Source organism: Amblyraja radiata, chromosome 2 (assembly GCF_010909765.2).
Source record: "Amblyraja radiata isolate CabotCenter1 chromosome 2, sAmbRad1.1.pri, whole genome shotgun sequence".
NCBI lineage: Eukaryota > Metazoa > Chordata > Chondrichthyes > Rajiformes > Rajidae > Amblyraja > Amblyraja radiata.
The window spans coordinates 135,340,532-135,362,724 of record NC_045957.1 but is presented as its reverse complement, the minus strand read 5'-3'; the positions used below and the strand labels follow the sequence as shown (position 1 = coordinate 135,362,724).

The 22,193-nt window shown below is 44.2% G+C and overlaps 1 protein-coding gene across 5 annotated transcripts in view; it reads left to right on the top strand.

Annotated features, from left to right (window-relative positions):
* Window positions 1-6,455: 6,455 nt before the first annotated feature.
* mpp7 (membrane palmitoylated protein 7) overlaps window positions 6,456-22,193 on the top strand; it is a 424,513-nt gene continuing 408,775 nt past the window's right edge. For all 5 annotated transcript variants that reach the window (XM_033016205.1, XM_033016225.1, XM_033016218.1 and 2 more), the window contains exon 1: window positions 6,456-6,805. The gene's annotated coding sequence lies outside the window, so the exon portion shown is untranslated. The remainder of the gene's footprint in view (window positions 6,806-22,193) is intronic.

The following is a 22,193-nucleotide window of genomic DNA, read 5'->3' as shown; positions in this document are numbered from 1 at the left end:
AAACCAAAATCGAACTCTTTGGCCTTAATGACAAGCGTCACGTCTGACGGAAACCAGGCACCGCTCATCACCTGGCCAGTACCATACGTACGGTGAAGCATGGTGAGGGCAGCATCATGCTGTGCGGATCTTATCTATATTACTAAAAGTTTGTTCTTGACCGGTTTTGACTTTCTGTGCTGCGATTTCCGAGAGTACGCCGCCACCTATGGCCGTCATTTTTGGCCACCTCGCTCAGAGCCCCCCTCCGCCGCATGTGTGCCGAGGATTTTTCCCGTCGATGAAAATTGACAGAGATATTATTGTTTTTACAAAATTCCCCATTCTCTCTGCTGCCCCTGCTGGAGGGAGGGGGAGGGACTATAAAACCAGAAAGTGCTGTGCCTCAATCAGTCTCTGCAAGTGGTGTGCCTCAATCAGAGCTCTGAATGACACTGACAAATGTCTACAGCACTGTGAGTACCCTTAATGGTTTGAAAATGAAAATATGGTTAGAGGTAAAAAAGCACTGCCTGCAAATGGTTGTTTGGGTTTGGTTGAAGTAAAAAGGCACTCTCTGCCCCTCTCCCTCTCCTCCTCTCCCCCCCCCCTCCCTCTCCTCCTCTCCCCCCCTCCCTCCCTCCCTCCCTCCCTCCCTCCCTCTCCTCCTATCCCCCCCTCCCTCTCCTCCTCTCCCCCCCCTCCATCTCCTCCTCTCCCCCCTCCCTCTCCTCCTCTCCCCCCTCCTCTCCCCCCCCTCCTCTCTCCTCTCCCCCCCTCCTCTCCTCCTCTCCCCCCTCCCTCTCCTCCTCTCCCCCCTCCAACCTCTCATCCTCTTCCCCCTCCCTCTCCTCCTCTCCCCCCTCGCCTCTCCTCCTCTCCACTCCCCCCCTCCCTCTCCTCCTCGTCCCCCCCTCTCCTCCTTCCCCCCCTCTCGCCCCCCTCCCTCTCCCTCCTCTCCCCCCTCCTCTATCGGCCCGCCTCCTCCTCCTCTCCCCCCCTCGTTCCTCCCCCCCTCTCCGCCCACCCCTCTCCTCGCTTCACCCCCTCCTCCTCTCCCCCCTCTCCTCTCCCCCCTCTAGTCCTCTGCTCCCCCCTCTCCTCGTCCCCCTCTCCGCCTCCCCCCCTCTCCCCTTCCGCCCCTCGTCCTTTCCCCCCTCTACTTCCCCCCCCTTCTTCACTGCCCCCCCGCCGCGCTCGCTCTCCCCCGCTCGTGGTCGCTTCTCTCCTCCTCCCTCCATAAAGGTGGGCCCGCCCCACGCATACCAGGCCTCCCCTAAACCCCCCCTCCCCTCCACACACCCCTACCCCCTTCTCACCCCCCTCTCAGCACTCCCCCTCTCTCCTCCCCCCCTCCCCCCTCTCTCTCCCCTCCATTAGCGTGAGTGCGGGGGGGGGGGGGGGGTAGTTAGTGTGTGACGCTGCATGCCACCTTTCCCCCCCACAACCGCACGTTGGGGGACAGACCCAACGGGTCTGCACTTGGTCCAGTAAAAACATATAAAATTATAAAAGGACTGGACAAGCTAGATGCAGGAAAAATGTTCCCAATGTTGGGCGAGTCCAGAACCAGGGACCACAGTCTTAGAATAAAGGGGAGGTCATTTAAGACTGTGGTGAGAAAAAACTTTTTCACCCAGAGAGTTGTGAATTTATGGAATTCCCTGCCACAGAAGGTAGTGGAGGCCAAGTCACTGGATGGATTTAAGAGAGAGTTAGATAGAGCTCTAGGGGTTAGTGGAGTCAAGGGATATGGGGAGAAGGCAGGCACGGGTTATTGATAGGGGACGATCAGCCATGATCACGATGAATGGCGGTGCTGACTCGAAGGGCCGAATGGCCTCCTCTTGTACCTATTTTCTATGTTTCTATGTTTTCTATGAAGTAAGCAATTCAACCCATTGAGTGGCTCTTTGAACAATCCCATCAATCTCATGCTGCCATTTATTTACCTGTTATCTGTTCTATCTCAAATACTGATTCTCCTACCACTCTCTTACATTTTGGTTTTATTATATAAGCCATTGAATCCAGTAGCTAGCATGTCTTTGGGATGTTGGAGGAAATTGGAGCCTGGGGTGGAAATCCGTCTATTCAAAATGATTATAAAAAGCTTTTGATGGACAGCAATGAAAATGGATCACTGGAAGTGTAATGCAGCAGCTGCTCTTCTGTGTCTCTTCTAACTAAGCTCATGAGTCATATGTTTACAAACAGAACCGTTGGCCCACTGTCTTGCTAATCCACCTTCCAGCATTTGATTGTAGCCTTGCATACCATGACATTTTAATTGTTTATCTGAAGACTTAAATGTTCTGAGAGTACCTGCTTGTAGTGTGTTAAAGCCTTCATCCTTCCTCGATGTGAAAACATTCTTCCTCAGATCACCTCTAAATCTCCAACCTCTAAAACTAAGCTTATGCCTTCTGGATGGTAGAGAGCATGCTGACCAGTTGCATCGTGGCTTGGTTCGGCAACTTGAGCGCCCTGGAGAGGAAGAGACATCAAAAAGTAGTAAACACTGCCCAGTCCATCATCGGCTCTGACCTTCCTTCCATCGAGGGGATTTATCGCAATCGCTGCCTCAAAAAGGCTGGCAGTATCATCAAAGACCCACACCATCCTGGTCACACACTCATCTCCCTGCTACTTTCAGGTAGAAGGTACAGGAGCCTGAAGACTGCAAAGACCAGGTTCAGGAATAGCTACTTCCCCACAGCCATCAGGCTATTAAACCTGGTTCGGACAAAACTCTGAACATTAATAACCCATTATCTGTTATTTGCACTTTATCAGTTTATTTATTCATGTGTTTTGTAGTCAATGCCTACTATGTTCTGTTGTGCTGAAGCAAAGCAAGAATTTCATTGTCCTATCAGGGACACATGACAATAAACTCACTTGAACTTGAACTTGATTTCTTCTGAGTGGAAAAGTTTCCCATCTACCAATGCCCCTCTTAATTTTCAGATTTAGATTCAACTTTAATTGTCATTGTCAGTGTACAGTACAGAGACAACGAAATGCAGTTAGCATCTCCCTGGAAGAGCGACATAGAATATGATTTCAATAAACAAATCTATTTACATGCATACAGTCATAGTGTTTTTCCTGTGGGAGGTGTGTCGGGGGGGGGGGGTGATTGGCAGTCACCAAGGTACATTGAGGTACATTGTTGAGTAGTGTGACAGCCGCAGGGAAGAAGCTGTTCCTGGACCTGCTGGTCCGGCAACGGAGAGACCTGTAGCGCCTCCCGGATGGTAGGAGGGTAAACAGTCCATGGTTGGGGTGAGAGCAGTCCTTGGCGATGCTGAGCGCCCTTCGCAGACAACGGTTGCTTTGGACAGACTCAATGGGGGGGAGCGAGGATCCGGTGATGCGTTGGGCAATTTTCACCACCCTCTGCAATGCTTTCCGGTCGGAGACAGAGCAGTTGCTATACCATACTGTGATACAGTTGCAATCAGGTGCCCCTCCTGTCTTCTCCATTCCCTGAAGACCAAATCCAGCCTGTCTAGTCTCTCCTCAAAGCTTGTAATAACTTAGCATTGTGAACACAACCAAGTATCACACGTTATTTTGACACGTGTGCGGTCAAGTAATATGGAGCACATAAGTGGACAAGCCAAAAGATGATTAAAAGTTTCGCTGAAGAGTAAGATTTCATGCAGTGTCCTGCTCGAGAAAAGAGTTGTAAATTCAGGGAGTGAATTTCACAGCTTTGCGTTGAAGCCATGGCTGGAGGTAAAAGTTCTGAAAATGTGAAAGGGTCAATATTGAGGAATAGAGACACTAAACTAGGTTAGAAGGATGAACAATAACAAATTAGTGGATAATGCAATCGTTTAGCAGTGCAAGTGATGGTACTCCAGTACCGTTTAAAGTTTATCATAGGGTCAAACATGATCACGCCATGAATTGAATTTGAATTGAATTGATTTTATTAGGGACAGTGCATATTAATAAACATTTGCGTAATATGCAAGATTGTAGCCAGTAGCTAATTTCCATCTTATGTCCCACACAAGGTAAACACATCCCAAACAAGGTAAAAACAAAAGACAAAAACAAAAACAAAACAAACAATTGTTCAAAAGGGAACTGCAGATGCTGGAATATCGAAGGTTTAGCCTGCAGTCATAACATAGAATAAATAACAAACACTCAACACAGTTTAAAGTCCCAAAGTCATTGTCTCTTCCCTCCTTGCTCTCCCTCTGCGCTGAGGCAATCCAAGCCTCCGATGTTATGACCCCGCCGGGTGATGGTAGGTAAGTCCCGCAGGCTGAATCCGAGCTCCGCAAACGGGCCGGTTCAAACTCCGCGGCCCGGGGCGGTCGAAGCTGCCGAATCTGCCGTCCTCCAGTCCAGCGGACGCAGCTGTAGTTGCGGGAGCTCCGGAAAACAGAACTCGAGCTCCCGATGATGTCGTCCACTGGCCCACTGGCCCGCGGCCGAGCCTCCGAGGCTCCAAAGTCGGGTCGGAAGTTGTGCCGCACCGCAACCACAGCCCCGAAGTCGGCCAGGCTCGCGTTGGTAAGTCCTGGCTCTGCTCCACAGCCTCCACAGCCTCGAGGTCGGTCGCAGTTGGAGGCCGCCAGCTCCGCGATAGGCCTCAGCGCAGACGGACACGGAGACGGGGATACGGCAGGAAAAGTCGCATCCCCCCGAAGGAAGAGCCAAAAAACACACCACACCCACCCCCCCCACACACACACAGCCAAACAAGCCGAAACAAACTGCAAAAACAGGACAAAAGAAAACCAAAAAACAGAAAAGGCAAACGGACTGCAGGCGAGCCGCAGCTGCAAGGCAGCGCAGCCACTCCCATCAAGCCACTCCCATCATGGATCAGTTTCACTCCTTTGCTGGGTTGTGGGATTGAATTAATGGTTTGCGAAGGGTGTTTCAGATGCAAAAGACAAACAGGGTTGCAATTCCTTTATTGCCTTTGATCCCCAGAAAACCTTAATTTTCTCGCCTTAATCGAACAAAAAGGTAACAAATAGCTGTTTACTGCTCTGAAATATGTATGTCATCTGTGTACCAAGAATAATTATATAAAAAAAGACGCAAGAGTATTGGAGTAACTAATCGGGTCAGGCAGCATCTCTGGTGAACATGGATAATAAAACCTTGCTGAATCGACACTGAAATCATAGCGTTCACGAAGCTGAACCGTCGACCGCGTAGATAGACACAAAATGCTGGAGTAACTCAGCGGGTCAGGCAGCATCTCTGGAGCATCCTCTTTCTCTCCAGAGATGCCGCCTGTCCCTCTGAATTCGTCCAGCATTGATTTTGTGTCTATCTTCGGTGCAAACCAGCATCTGCAATTCCTTCCTAAGCATTCAATGGACCGCGAAGGTTGTTTCTCAGCGCTTTCTCGGATTTACAAAGTATTTTCGGGGTTCTTTGCAAATTCCCAGCAAAGGGCTGTGTTATTCCACACAGTTTGGAGGTCGACGAAATGTGTAGGAAGGGGCTTCAGATGCTGGTTTACACTGTAGACACAAATGCTGGAGTCACTCAGCGGGACAGGCAGCATCACTGGAGAACACAAAGTCATGTCTGAAGAAGGGTCTCTCTCGACCCGAAACGTCACCCATTCCTGCTGTCTCCTGCTATTTTACGGGCAGATTGGACTGATTGCCTTCCCCGCCTTTACCCTTGTTAGACCGCAGTTGCAGCATGGGACCCATACACAAATAAAAAAAATTATTCCATCGAACGTGTCCAAAGACAGGCAGGTCGATTTGTTACTAACACCTATGAGAGAGAAGCGAGTGTTACCAAACTTCTGAATTCTCTGGGGTGGAACCTTCTCCAAGACAGACGTGAAGCTCACCGTTTGACCTGTTTTTACAAAATGTTAAATGGTCAGCTAGACATAGATCACAAGACCTACACCAAACCCAAACCAATTAGGAGCAGACGAGGGCATTCGACCCAATTTGTGATTCCAGCTACAAAGGCGGACGTGTACAGCAATTCGTTCTTCCCCCGCACAATTAAAGCATGGAATAATCTCCACCCTACTATAGTTACCCAACCAGATGCAACTAAATTTAAAGTTGCTCTTTCTTCCCAATAACCCTTTCTGGCTTAAGTCCACCACCTCCAGTTTAAATTCCATTTGGAATATTTTGGAGGACCAAGAAACCAAGAACCCGCCGTTTGCCAAGGTGAGTGACAGGTCGTGTGGGAAGGAGCAGCAGATGCTGGTTCGCACTGTAGATATAAAATGTTGCACTAACTCAGCGGGACAGGCAGCATCCGGTTGCCACGCAACGCGCGGGCCGAGCGGCCGTCGGACGGCGACTGACATCATGGGACGGCGAGCGGATGCTGGGGCTCACTGCGCATGCGCGCCAGCTGGCGAGCGGATGGTGGGGCTCAGTGCGCAGGCGCGCCAGCCGGCGAGCGGATGGTGGGGCTCAGTGCGCAGGCGCGCCAGCCAACGAATCGGCACGAGAGGTGGGTGGCCCGTGCAGGGGACGGTTGGGTTCTTGTCGTTGATTTGATTCCCGTGGGAGGGCGGAGCCGAGCCCGACACGACACGTCACGTCACGTCACGACACGACGCGACACGACGATTGAGCGAGTGTGCAAGCCTTTACACCTGGAGTGAGTGCCGTGAGACAGTGCTTCAGCTCCGGGTCCAGCACGGTTCGTTCTCCTGCGCGCACACGCTGCAGAAGGAGTGGCAATCGCTGTTGTTCTATCCTCCCTGCCCTCTCTTTTAAATTGTAAGATTTCGTGGCTGAATGAATACAGCGCCGAGCTTCTCCCACCTTCTGTGAGCCGCCCAAGACTCTGTTCCGAGGTAATTATCCTTTTCAAAATCTGTCCCAAATTATCACCCTTTTATTTTCCGATGCTCCTTCATTTCGAGGGGTGGAGAGACATTTTTAGCATTACCTTTATGCCTTTGATCAAGGTGTTCATTGCGAAGTTGATTTTACCCCGTCGGAAATTGGGTGTGTTTTGGTGAATGGTCATTTTTTGACAGTGAGAAGCAGCGAGGCGGTTTTGAAATGATTTCGTTCCATTTTAAGGGGGTGGAGGCAATGCGGGGGATCTTTCGCAAATGTTTTGGAACAGAGGAGACGGGGTGTGCAACGGCTGGATTATAACAAGCAAAGGTTTAATTGGGTCGCATGCTCCCTGGTTACGTGTTGACATGTTTTATATTTGGTTTTGCTTCTCTTTTGTGTAAAGGTTTGATAATAAACTGTCAAGTCGCAAAAATACAAGCACTATTATTGATATACTGACCACTGGATTCCTCCCTGGTAATAATCTCATCATTTCCCCAAACTGCTGTCTCAGGCCCAATAGGTCTGCAATCTTAACCCCGAGTTTAGTATCTAAACGCTCACTATATCCTATTTATGTTTTAATTTCTGTATAATTTGACAGTGTTAGTAAATATCAACCATCATATTCTTGAAAATTACAGAAACCTACCTCAGCAATTATGATCTACGACCATCTTTGTTTTGGTTGAACTTCATGACTTCGGTGACTGTTACGGTCTGGTCACCAAGTATTACTGTTTATTGGTTGATTGTGTGTTGAGTATTTTATTTTTATTTGCCATTGTGTTGATGGGACTGTAAATCTGAAACTAGTGAGAATTTCATTTTTCTATTGATGTGATGTGGCGATTAAAGACTCTTGACTCTTGTTGACCTCTGCTGAATCCCATTTTTGTTAACTTCCAAATTCCAACCTCAGCTTCTACTTAGCTGCTACAATGCTTCCCATGGGTTGTTCCCTGAGCTCCCCTTGGATCGTTTACTGAACTCATTAACTGGAGTTTTGTTGAAACTGCTGGTATCCAAACTTGCATTGTTTTATTTGGTGTTTGGTAGTAAAATTGGAAGTCTAATATTCAAAACCATCAATGACTTTGTCCCTCCATTTGAATCTCCCACCAGTGCTTCAGCTTCTCAGACTCTTGCATTAAGCTTAAGCAAATTTCTTAAATAATTTGTTGCCATTATTTCAACATTGTACCTTTAGCCAAACAACAATATCTGCAATTATCGTTCTCCATTACAATCACCATGAAACTGAATTGTATTAAGCTCTGAATTAGCTAGCATTTCTAATCCTTTGGCTCCCAGCATTTATCCCTGATGACAATTGTATGAATGGCTCTTGGACAGCCTCCGGTGTTCAAGGTACCATTTGCATGCAAGTTTTATTATTTACAGATTTCTAAGTTAAATGTTTTTTTTAATCGGTACAGTTTCAACATGTAAGTGAGTAACTCTTAACTTCTAAGGTAGACAAAAATGCTGGAGAAACTCAGCGGGTGAGGCAGCATCTTTGGAGAGACGGGATAGGTGACATTTTGGGTCGAGACCCTTCTTCAGACTTCTGATGTTTGGCTGTAACACAAGGTTGCACAACCAAATTACATTAATGTGCACTTAATATGAAAACGGAATGCATTTGCTGTTAAAAATACACTGTATTCTGTGTAATTCCTATTTGTATTTCTATAGATGAAGCAGCATCTTTTGATGCACTTCATCTCTTTCAATGTCAAAGGACTGAGTCTCAACCTTATGTGACAGAAGTTTTGCTGAATCATTCTCTTGTGTTTCTCTTGAAGTGCACTGGTATGCTTCTTACATTGAGTGGCATTAAAATATGAATACTTATTGAAGTGAGTTTAAGATATTTTGGAAACATTATTACCAGTGTATTATTTTCATTGATTTATTATTAAGAAACATGAGCATTATATTCAAATTCTAAAGCACATTTACTAATTTTGTATGGTTAAGAAAAAAAAAAGCTGCTGTCATCATACTCAACCGAGCACTTGGGCTTGGACTATTTAAATACTCATCATGATCAACTCTCCATCAAAGGAATCAATCTGGCAAAAAATTCCTGTGTTGTCTCTATCATGATTGTAGCTTTAAACGTGGAGACCAGACCTGTACAGAATGTGTCGGAAGGAACTGCATATACTGATTTACACCAAAGATCGACACAAAATGCTGGAGTAATTCAGCGGAGCCGGCATTTGAGGAGAGAAGGAATGGGTGACGTTTTGGGTCGAGACCAGTTTGAAGAAGGTACGAGGAATGATGAGCGTTTGTCAGCACTGGGCCTGTACTTGCTGGAGTTTAGAAGATTGAGGGGGGACCTCATTGAAACATACAGAATAGGAGGGGATGTTTCATCTTGTGGGAGAGGTTAGGACTGGAGGGCATAGCCTCAGAATTAAAGGATGTTCTTTTAGAAAGGAGATGAGGAAACATTTCTTTCCTCAGAGGGTGGTGAATCTGTGGAATTCTTTACCACAGTATGCTGTGGAGGCCAAGTCAGTGGATATTTTTAAGGCAGAGATACATAGTTTCTTGATTAGTGCGGGTGTCAGAGGTTATGGAGAGAAGGCAGGAGAGTGGGGTTCGGAAGAAGAGATAGATCAACCGTGATTGAATGGTGGAGTAGACCTGATGGGCTGAATGGCCTAATTCTACTCGTATCACATGAACTTATGAAACGCCACCCAATAATTATCTCCAGAGATGCTGCCTGTCTCGCTGAGTTACTCCTGTACAGAATGTTCTCAATGAGCTTTCACCAGGGTTCTTTGTAACTGGAGCAAGATGTTATTGGACTCAAATCTTCATACAATATATTGTTTGCCTTACCAATTGTTTGCTGAACTTGATTATTGACTATTTAAAAAAACAGTAATGTTGGAAACGGTAAGCAGTTGATGCAATATCTACAGATAGAAGAACAGAGGTCAAAGACACTTCTTCAAAATTAATGATGATAGAATAAAATAAATATAAGAATGAGAGCACCATTTTGGTGCTGTCTGCTTGATCTGAGATTGTTAGATATGAGTCCGTTTTTCGATGCAGAGTTCCGGGATTTATAAGCGGCAACAATGAAGGAATGACAATATATTTTCGAGGCGGTGGTGATTTGGAGAAATCATCCAGTGCTACTGCTTTATATCTATTGCCCATGACATCCTTGATGGTCGAGGACAAGCATTTGGAAGGTGGTATTAAGATGTAAGTATTAGAACAGGTTACCGTTTAAACGTATGGCCAAGTGAGTATTTTAGGTGGTGAATCGTTATTTTCCTTTATACCAAATGGATGTTGAATGGCTTTGCATAGTCGGAGCGTGATTCACCTGTCCTCTAGAAGTTCAAATGCAGCTGTCTTAGCCTGTGTCTCTTTGGTTCCTCATTTATTGCATTTAGGTGAGTTGCCTTGGTTTACTTTTTGGCTTAAAGATCAGTATTGTTTTCTTACGGTGATCAAGTTGGTTGCTCACAATGTCAGAAATCTTTGCTGCACATTTGAATCACTCTCATTAAAATGTTGGCCCTCAGTAATAGACAATTGACACAGGTGCAGGAGTAGGCCATTCAGCTCTTCGAGCCAGCACTGCATTCAATGTGATCATGGCTAATCATCCACAATCAGTACCCCGTTCCTGCCTTCTCCCCATATCCCCTGACTCCACCATCTTTAAGAGCCCTAACTAGCTCTCTCTTTAAAGTATCCAAAGAACCGGCCTCCACCGCCTTCTGAGGCAGAGAATCCCACGGACTCGCAAACTGTGTGAAAAAGTGTTTCCTCATCTCCATTCTAAATGGCTTACCCCTTATTCTTAAACTGTGGCCTCTGGTTCTGGACATCGGGAACATGTTTCCTGCCTCTAGCATGTCCAAACCCTTAATAATCTTGTTTCAATAAAATCCCCTCATCCTAAATTCCAGAGTATACAAGCCCAGCCGCTTCATTCTCTCAGCACATGACAGTCCCGCCATGCCGGGAATTAACCTTGTGCACTCCCTCAATAGCAAGAATTCCTTCCTCAAATATGGAGACCAAAACTGCACACAATACTCCAGATGTGGTCCCACTAGGGCCCTGTACAACTGCAGAAGGACCTCTTTGCCCTATACTTAACTCCACTTGTTATGAAGGCCAACATGCCATTCGCTTTCTTTACTGCCTGCTGTACGTGCATGCTTACTTTCATTGACTGATCAACAAGGACCCCCCAGATCCTGTTGTACTTCCTCTTTTCCCAACTTGACACCATTTAGATAGTAATCTGCCTTCCTGTTTTCACATTTATCCACATTAAACTGCATCTGCCCAAGCTGTCCTAGTCACACTGCATTCGCATAGCATCCTTCTCACAGTTCACACTGCCACCCAGCTTTGTGTCATCTGCAAATTTGCTAATGATAATTGTAATCCCTTCATCTAAATCATTAATATATACTGTAAATAGCTGCGGTCCCAGCCCTGAGCCTTACGGTACCCCACTGGTCACTGCCTGCCTTTCTGAAAAGGGACCCGTTAATCCCTACTCTTTGTTTCCTATCTGCCAACCAATTTTCTATCCATGTCAGCACTCTACCCCTAATACCATGTGCCCTGATTTTGCCCACTAATCTCCTTATCAAATGTTTTCTGAAAGTCCAGGTACACTACATCCACTGGCTCTCCCATGTCTATTTTACGAGTTACATCCTCAAAACATTCCAGAAGATTAGTCAAGCATGATTTCCCCTTCGTAAATCCATGCTGACTCGGACCGATCCTGTTACTGCTATTCAAATGTGCTGCTATTTTATCTTTTATGATTGACTCCAGCAACTTCCCCACCACTGATGTCAGGCTAACTGGTCTATAATTCCCTGTTTTCTCTCTCCTGCCTTTCTTAAAAAGTGGGATAACATTAGCTACCCTCCAATCCACAGGAACTGATCCTGAATCTATAGAACATTGTAAAATGATCACCAATGCATCCATGATTTCTAGAGCCACTTTACCAAGTACCCTGGGATGCAGACATCAGGCCCTGGGGATTTATCAGCCTTCAGTCCCATCAGTCTACCCCACACCATATCCTGCCTAATGTGGATTTCGTTCAGTTCCTCCGTCACCCCAGATCCTCTGGCCACTAATACATCAGGAAGATTGTTTGTGTCCTCCTTAATGAAGACTGATCCAAAGTACCTGTCCAGTTCATCTGCCATTTCCTTGTTCCCCATAATAAATCCAGTTTACCCAATTTCCCTTGTCAGTTTAGTACTGAGCTTATGCATCAATAACTCAGTAGTTGATGGGTGCCAGATTTTGTCCCACCCCCTTCTATTTTCCAGCTTTATCCCCCACTACAATCGGCCTACGTAATGGTCCTGACTTGAGACATCATCTATCCTTGCCATCCTGAAATGCTGTCTGACCTGCTGTTTTACTCCAGCACTTAAAAATTATTATTGTCTACTTCTCCATCTGCCACTGTTCATTTGTTTCTTCCACGCTGCTTGTCTTGGATAGGTTAAAATTCCATCAAGATAATGATTGGAAAAATTGAGAGTATTCAGCCTTTTCACTTTAAACTGTCCAAATCATTATTTAGGCATAATATTTGGACTCAATCGAGTTTCCACTCACATTTCACTTATAACGTCCATCTCTGTTTCAGAAAGAACCCAGTTCTGTTTCTTCCCACCAGCCTTCATAATAAAGGCATTCATTTCACGTTCATTGCTGTCTTTGGGAGCCTTTCCAAATGAGCTACGCAAAAAAATTAAAATGTTATTAAATTCCACATCTGCTGAGGTAATTTGTTATTTCTCATGTAGACTGCAATATCTTTTGTCTATCAGAATTTGTCTTTTCATAAAATTAGTTTCTGGATGCACGTCTATGCATTGCAGTTTTTCCATTTATGATAGTTATCTGCGCTGTTGAATTAAAACAATTGTGTAGGCTGACTGGTCAGAGAGGGTTCATGTGTTAATTATCTTGTTTCACACCAGGACATCTCTTGAGATCTTAGTTTTTCAATCTATAACATGTCATGTTTACGATTAGTTTTGTCAGCAATCACTTTTATTCCACGTAGTAAAGGATGGAGGAGCCATCTTGGTGAACGGCTGCTAGCCAGCAGCCGTCCGTTTTAATTCGTTTTTTTTATAGTTTTTAGTGAGTCCTGTTTTTCGTTTGTAGGGGATATGGACTTTTTAATGTGGGGGGTAGGTCTCAACTTTATTTCTAGGTCCCTACCTGGTCGGTGTGGCAGCTTTTTCTCCGGGCTGCCCGCTGACCCGTCCTCGTGGCCTACCAGCGGGCTTGGAGCGCCGTTTCCTGGCGGGCACCGCCCAGCAGCTTGGCCTCGGTGGCGGCACAGTGTTGGAGCGCTATCGCGGAGCGGGCGATGCCTTGCCTGGGTCGCCGCGCTGGAGCGACGCGCTGGAGCTCTGGTGAGCTGGACCGCCGAGAGCAACAACTCCGGGCTGCGGGTTTGCGGAGCGGAGAGGCGGCGCCGACTTCAACAACGGGAGCCTAGGAGCTCCAACTCGGTGCGTCCTTGTCGGCTCCGGAAGCCGCGGTCTCAAGCTAGGAAGCGGCCGTTCCAGGTGGCCCAGCCGCCGAGAGGACTCTCCCGACGCCGGGGCAAGATCACCCGGTGAGAACGGCCAGGAACATCGGGCCTCCGTAGAGGCAATTGCGGTGGCCTCAATAGGCCTGACTTTGGGGTGAACTGGGGATGGGGACTGGACATTGTGCCTTCCCCCACAGTGGTATCCATTGTGGGGGGATGATTTTTTTTGTCTAATGTAATCCTGTAAGTCTGTGTCCAAGATGGCTGCCGTGAAGAGAGAGTGGACGCTGGCACGAATTGGTTGCCGCTGCTCTCTCTTCACACTGTGTTTTTGATTTTCTGTTTTTGGAATGAATTCTGTTTTTAATTTGTGTCTCTGTGATGTCTTTATTACTTATTTTATTCTGATTATATGTTTTACTATGTAAGGTGTCCTTGAGATTTTGTATGAAAGGCGCCCATTAAATATAAAATTTATTATTATTATTATTATTCTGGTGGTTGTATTTGTAAAAAATGCATTTTTTTCATTTGTTTCCACTTCAATAGCTTTCCATTTCACCCACGGCTTTTGTAAAGATCTTTATTCACCATCAAATCTTCCTATGCTGTTTGATATTTCACCCTCGTACATTTTCAATGTTGTCTTTTGTGAAACCCAACTTTATTAAGGGTTGTTTGCTTTTACTGTTACAATATTTTGAAGGTTGATATCTTACATTTAAGATATTAATCTTCAGAGTCTGCAATTTGATTCTGATTAAAATTTCCAACCTTTCCCGGGTCTCCAGCTTGAGGCTGCTTTGTGGTTTCTGTACTGTTTGTTGTATGATGCTTCTGTGATGGCTGCTTGCTTACTTGTATTGATTGTGATCTCCATTGTTATCTTAATTGCATTTTTCTGGTATCAGGAGGTTGCTATGTGTAGACCATGCAATGCTACAGTGCCTTCCATAATGTTTGGGACAAAGAACCATCATTTATTTATTTGCCTCTGTACTGCACAATTTGAGATTTGTAATAGAAAAAAATCGCATGTGGTTAAAGTGCACATTGTCAGATTTTATTAAACGATGTTTAATACATTTTGGATTCACCATGTAGAAAGTACAGCTGCGTTCACTCATAGTTCCCCCCATTTCAGGGCACCATAATGTTTGGGACACATGGCTTCACAGGTGTTTGTAATTGCTCAGGTGTGTTTAAATGCCTTCTTAATGCAGGTATAAGAGCTCTCAGCACCTCGTCTTTCCTCCAGTCTTTCCATCACATTTGGAAACCTTTAACAAGAAGAAAACTGTTGGAGACATCAGCCAAACCTTAAGCTTACCAAAATCAACTGTTTGGAACATTAAGAAGAAAGAGAGCATTGGTGAGCTTACTAATCGCAAAGGGACTGGCAGGCCAAGGAAGACCTCCACAGCTGAAGTCTCTCTATAATAAAGTAAAATCGGCGAACACCTGTCCGACAGATCAGAAACACTCTTCAGGAGTCAGGTGTGGATTTGTCAGTGACCATTGTCTGCAGAAGACTTCATGAACAGAAATACAGAGGCTACACTGCAAGATGCAAACCACTGGTTAGCCACAAAAATAGGATGGCCAGGTTACAGTTTGCCAGGAAGTACTTAAAAGAGCAACCACAGTTCTGGAAAAAGGTATTGTGGACAGATGAGACTAAGATTAACTTATATTGGAGTGATGGCAAGAGCAAAGTATGGAGGAGAGAAGGAACTGCCCAAGATCCAAAGCATACCACCTCTTCTGTGAAACACGGTGGTGGGGATGTTATGGCGTGCATGTATGGCGACTGAAGGTGCTGGCTCACTTATCTTCATTGATGATACAACTGCTGATGGTAGTAGCATAATGAATTCTGAAATGTAAAGAAACATCCTATCTGCTCAAGTTCAAACAAATGCCTCAAAACGCATTAGCGGTGGTTCATTCTACAGCATGACAATGATCCCAAACATACTGCTAAAGCAACAAAGGAGTTTTTCAAAGCTAAAAAATTGTAGATTCTTGAGTGGCCAAGTCAATCATTCGAGCTGAACCAATTGAGCATGCCTTTTATATGCTGAAGACAAAACTGAAGGGACTAGCCCCCAAAACAAGCATAAGCTAAAGATGGCTGCAATATAGGCCTGGCAGAGCATCACCAGAGAAGACACCAGGCAACTGGCGATGTCTGTGAATCGCAGACTTCATTGCATGCAAAGGATATGCAACAAAATACTAAACGTGACTACTTTCATTTACATGACATTGCTGTGTCCCAAACATTATGGTGTCCTGAAATGGGTGGGACTATGTACAAACACTGCTGTAATTTCTACATGGTGAAACCAAAATATTTAGAAATCTGACAATGTACACTTTAACCAAATGTGATTTTTTTTTTCTGTTACAATTCTCAAATTGTGGAGTACAGAGGCAAATAAATAAATGATGGGTCTTTGTCTTAAACATTATGGAGGACACTCTATTTGCAAGCCCGCCTACTGTGATTGTGACACAGGCTCTTTGATCTTGATTCTGAGATATTGTGGATGAGGGAGTGCAGCGTAGGTTCACAAGGTTAATTCCCAGCATGGCAGAACTGTCGTATATTGATAGAATGGAGCGGCTGGGCTTGTATACTCTGGAATTTAGGGTCTCTTTTGGGATGAGAGGGTCTCTTATTGAAACCATATAAGATTATTAAGGGTTTGAACATGCTAGATGCAGGAAACATGTTCCCGATGTTGGGGGAGTCCAGAACCAGGGGACACAGTTTAAGAATAAGGGAGGAGTAAGCCATTTAGAACTATTTCCCCAAGATGAGGAAATACTGTGAGTCTGTGGAATTTTCTGCCTCAGGGCAGTGGAGGCCGGTTCTCTGGATGCTTTCAAGAGGGAGTTAAATAGAGCTCTTAAAGTTAGCGGAGTCAAGGGATATGGGGAGAAGCCAGGAACGGGGTACAGATTGTGGATGATCAGCCATGATCATATTGAATGGCGGTGCTGGCTCGAATGGCCAAATAGCCTAATCCTGCACCTATTGTCTGTCTGCTGGTGTTTCCCAATTATTTTGATGCTGGTGATGGACTGACAAAGTTCCTAAACTTATGGGAACGAACCAATTCTTATGTCTCATGTTGATGTTTTTCACCTTGGATATGATTGTTATATGAAATTATAACCATATAACAATTACAGCACGGAAACAGGCCATCTCGACCCTTCTAGTCCGTGCCGAAACTATGCTCCATCTATTTTGTTATGTGCGTCCTCGTCCCCCCCCCCCCCCCCCCCCCCCCAGCGGCCTACCTACTGGATTGGCGCGGCCTTTCCTGCCGGGACCGACCAGAGCTCCAGCAGCGGCGGGGCAGTGCTGATACATCGCAGGGCTGGCGATGCATTACCGGAGATCTCCGTTTGGAGCCCCGGGGTGCTGGGTCTTGCGGCACCGACATCGTGGAGCTGTGGTTCGCGGAGCTCCCAATGCGGGCGGCGCTGAGCAACATCGCGGAGTCCTGCGACTCCGCCCGTCTCGGTCTGTGGACTTCGGGAGCCGCTGACTCCGGTGGGAGGCGGTTGATCTGGATGTCCGGACCGCTGAGGATGTTCTCCGTCGAGGTTTCGGCGTCGGCGTTCCATCATCCCGGCGTGAGGGCCTGAGCATCGGGCCGCCCATGGTGGCGACTGCGGGTGCTCGGGAGGCCCCGACCAAGGGTGAACATCTGGGAAGATCGGCGGGGAGGCTGGCTGGACTATGGTACCTTCCTCAACTTTGGTGCCACTGTGGGGTTGTGTTGTGTCATGGACTTCTGCGTTTGTGCTTTAAATTTCTTTATTTATTTATTTATTTATTATTTATTTTATGTTACTTGATTGTTGTCTCTTATGAGATAATGACAATAAATTGAATACAATCCAATTCAATTATTGCTGAAAAACCACCTTTGCAAAGATAAGTAGAATGGAATAGCATTAAGGTTGTATCTGTAGCTTAATTGAAATCTGCTTATTTTGGAACCTGATGCAGGGTCTTGACGGGAAACATTGACCACCCATCTGCTCTCACATATGCTGCTTGACCCGCTGTGTTCCTCTAGTTTTATTTTTTCTCCGGATTACAAGATTTGTAATCTCTTGTTTACAGATTTGCGGCTGACTCTAATCCTGAAAGAAGCTCCAGACATGCCTGAAGTTAAAATTTTCAATCTTTTTGCACATGGTAGCCCCAGCATTTTGACCTCTAATATTGGCAACAGTGAGGATTTAGTGTCGAAAGATGAGAATGGGTCGTGAATACAACCATTACTTTTCCTTCAGTGGAGCCGAGCCAGAGGGCAAATGCTCATTGAACTTCTGTGGAGTCTATTTTAGATGAGATGATATTTCATTTTGGAGGGTGTGATTGACGTGTTCACTGATGCTATTATGCAAATGATGGAAAAACAATTACACTTGAATTTCTTTGTGACTGTAAAGTTATCTTCTAATTGCTGTGATCTTGTTTGCCACTAAGAACACATTGGGTCAATATTGGTGAGCCATTGTAAATCCCAAAAGTATTCTATCAAAAAGGTGCTTTTTTTGATACTGAAAGGCTTCAATTTCATAATGTGGTTCATGCATCGTTTACCACAGAGCAGCACATTTCAGCATTGTGATGTGATTGTGGCCAGCTCTTATTACCCAACACATAGCAGCAACATTGAGTTTAAACAGAAGGGTTTCGGCCCGAAGCGTTGCCTATTTCCTTCGCTCCATAGATGCTGCTGCACCCGCTGAGTTTCTCCAGCTTTTTTGTGTACCTTTGAGATTTAAACACATTTGCTTTCATAAAATGTATTCATGATTACTATAATAAGGATGGTACACATCCATGAGTGAAACATTGTTTCACTTAAGCTCTCAGTACAAGTTTACATCACTTTGGCACTGTCTACTTTCATTATAGCTATTGTGTCGGTGAGTCTCTGGCGGATGGTCGGATTTCTGGGGCCTTGAGTTAAAATTTGTGTTATTGAACTATTTAAGTATGTAATTGGACGAGAACTCTTGGCGTGTTAGTGTTGTGAAAGAATAATATGCTATTAAAAATGTCAATGTCAACATTCTATATGTATGCATTTGAATTGTTTGAATAAACTGCATTTGCAAATAAAGTACAAATACCAATGTAATGACGCTGCTGGTGTCCATTCTGTATTACAAATCCATGCAGATCTTAAAGAAGCTTGTGTTTTGTAGCGCTTCATCGTAACACAATAAATTCCATGAAATTCTCTTTTGTGGGCTTTGAGCACAATAATATTAAGAACAGAAACTTTGCAAAATGTTAGTCAACTCAGCTAATTTCAGTGGAAACCAGCCTGACATTTGCACTATCTCAGTCACCTGGGGAACAAAGTCTCTGTAATATGGACAGTTGCTTAACACTGATGAGCCACTTTTATTGGACAACAAAGTAATACCACTAATTTTCTTGGCTTCTATGTCTTCTAAGGTTGAACAATAGATATCTGTTATTCAACTTATTGTATTAATGTATTGTATGTGGTTTTATACTAGGTAATGTGGTCAGTGAGGGATGCTTTCTATACCTTGATTTTTTTTTAACCTATTATCAAGGGCTTCTGCCTCTTGACCAACTCAATTAATAATCTAGACACAAGGAACTGCAGACAAAACGTGTAGCAAGGAACTGCAGATTGTTTAAGAAGGAACTGCAGATGCTGGAAAATCGAAGGTGCACTAAAATGCTGGAGAAACTCAGCGGGTGCAGCAGCATCTATGGAGCGAAGGAGATAGGCAACGTTTCGGGCAGAAACCCGAAGGTTTCGGCCCGAAACGTTGCCTATCTCCTTCGCTCCATAGATGCTGCTGCACCCTCTGAGTTTCTCCAACATTTTTGTGTACCAAGGAACTGCACATGCTGGTTTACACAGAAGACAGACAAAATGCTGGAGTAATTCAGCTGGACAGGCAGCATCTCTGGAGAGAAGGAATGTGTTACATTTCGGGTGGGGACCCTTCTTTGAGTCGGAGAGGGAGTCTTGAGATATGGAATGTGAAAACAACAGATCAAAGTAGACGATGATTAAGGAAATGTAGAATGGTTCATATAGCTGACGGGAAGGTGATAACGCAGCATACAAACTGTAACATTTAATCAGGAGGACCGTAGAACTAGTTGGAGAAATGGGATGTGAGTAGTATGAAGAGAGGGGGAAAGCATGGGTTACTTGAAGTTGGAGAAATCAATCTTCATACCACTGGATTGTGAGCTGCCCAAGTGAAATTAGGTGCTGTTTCTTCAATTTATTTTGGGCCTCACTCGGACAGTGAACAATGGAACTGCAGATGCTAGTTTACCAAAAAAGGCAAAGTGCTGGAGTCACTCAGCCAGTCAGGCAGTATCTCTGGAGAACATGGATTGGTGACATTTTGGGTTGGGACCATAATCATGTCCCCATGTTATTTTTCCACAATTAAACAGTTAATTAATTTACACTGCAGAATACTCTATAAACTGCTGGGGAATAAGATGGGCTTGTCATAATTTCTAGGTCTCATGCTCCAGGTTTTATGCAGCACGTTAAGGCCAATTATTGCATGATGGGAAGATGCATTCCATTACAGAATAAAGTACTAACCTCTTCATTTTTGGCAGTGTCCTATTCAATTGAAAGGGTGTGATTTTTAGAAGTCTGATGGGTGCATATGTTCCAACTGTCTTGGCAGGGAAGGATGTGGAGGAATTAAAACTGAGCAGCCAGCTTGCAAAACTGACCGTCGTTGACAAGCAAGGTTAAATCAAATGGACTTGTGCAGTTGTGCAGAAACTACCTGCTGTGTTTTGCGAGTCTGTATTTTGATGCAACATAAAGCATAGGTAAAGTAAACTGACTTTCATTGGCATAGGTAGACGAAAAAGCTGGAGAAACTCGGCATCGATGGAGCGAAGGAATCGGCAAGGTTTCGGGTCAAGACCCTTTTGCATTGGCATAAATAATTTGATAACCTGAGTTTAGAGATGTCCATAGTAATTGTTTCCACCACACTTCTGATCTAGCTCTGATAATAAATAACAGATTTTTCAGTTGAAGTATGCAGAGAATGCATTAACCATTATTTTTTTTAGAAGTAATGTGACAGCTTGTTGATGTAGAACAATTTATTTACAGTTTATCTAATCTTTGGTGGCATCATTGTGTTTGTTGTTTTACATTCTACCCACACAAATTCTCATTCTATGAATAATTCAAGCCAGGCTGAATAAATGCTTCTGTAGAATTAGTTCCACATTCCTTCTTTAACTGTTTCTATATGTGGATCTGCTTTATACATTCTGCACCTGAGGCAGGATGACAGTTGAATGAAAGTGTGATATCTCTTGTGTTTTGTTATTTTCGTGAAAGAATAAGATTGCTCAGTGTTCGTTGTTGGCATCTGATTTGAACATAATTCGCAATACATTAGAATACATTTGTTACATTGAGTATAAAAAGTATTTATATATAAAAGTGCATATGTATTAATCTGCTGACTCATAAATCTGCCTGAACGTAGCTCTTCATTGAGCCCTACACGTACTTGCCGAGTTTGGGAAATTGATCAGTCCAACACAAAACCTTGGTTAGGCCTCGTCTCAACTGCTATAATTAGGTATGTTACAATACTTACCTTCAGCGGCGCTGCAATTCTGCCACTGGCCGCGTGCGCGATTTTGGCGCGTTAGAGGGGGGGGGGGGTTTAAAACGTGGTTTTTGCTGAAGAATCGTTCCGACGGCCGTTCTGTGTTATTAAAAAAAAAATTCGCCCGACAAGTTAATCGCTGGAATGATTTTAAAATCAGCTTCTGAAGCCGTCAACGCCGACAACGGGCCGGATTTTATGGTGCATTTAATTCACATTTTAGGTTGCGAAACGGTGATTTTTTTTCCCCGAACGAACCAGCAGTGTTTTTGCTGCCGATACGGGTTTAAATTCACCACAACCGCAACATTCCAATTGATCGCGTTCCAGAAAAACCCATTCGCAAGCTGATTTAAATGGCCATTAATTTACAGGTATTAAACATTAAATTCCTTCCTTTTGGCCTATTAACCCATGACTCATGAGATTTAAAAATTATGTTATACTGTGAATTCTTGTGTGAATGTTATTTGGACACTTAGGCTATTTAAAAATGTTAATCTATTCTTAAGAAATGGATAGATTAGGTAATTAACTAATTATATGCTTTAATTTCAAGTCATCTAAGTAAGATTGTTTCATATTTGTTTCAGAATGTTTCAATCTATAATAACTGAAAATTTCTTTCAGTTCTCTTAATTTTTAAGAAAGTTATGGGCTTTTGACTGTTCTTGATCACAGCTTTTGTGTTAAGTCAATGAAAAAGCAATAGGGAACAAGATGCTAATTTCCGAGTATGAAAATGGCCATAACATTTTTAATACTGAAGATAGGAAAGTGAATTAGGTGTCAAATTAAACTTCTTTTTATGCTTTATCTGATGGGATAAATTACAGACTTGATTTTTAAAATATCAAAATTTTGTAACATTGCTACTAAAATCTAATGCTGAACCTTTTCTAATAAAAACATTGATCTTGAAAGGACTACAATAGGACAACTAAACTGAGGATTTTTTTATGTTGGTCATATGAATGTAACTTGTATATCCTTGAACTCTGCAGGTTAATGAATGATGCAACATAATTGTTCAACAAAATGTTCAATAATTTCTTTGGGTTGGGCGCAAAGAAACTGTTTCCTGTTATGCCAATCCAAAACAAAGGAACATTATTGCTTTG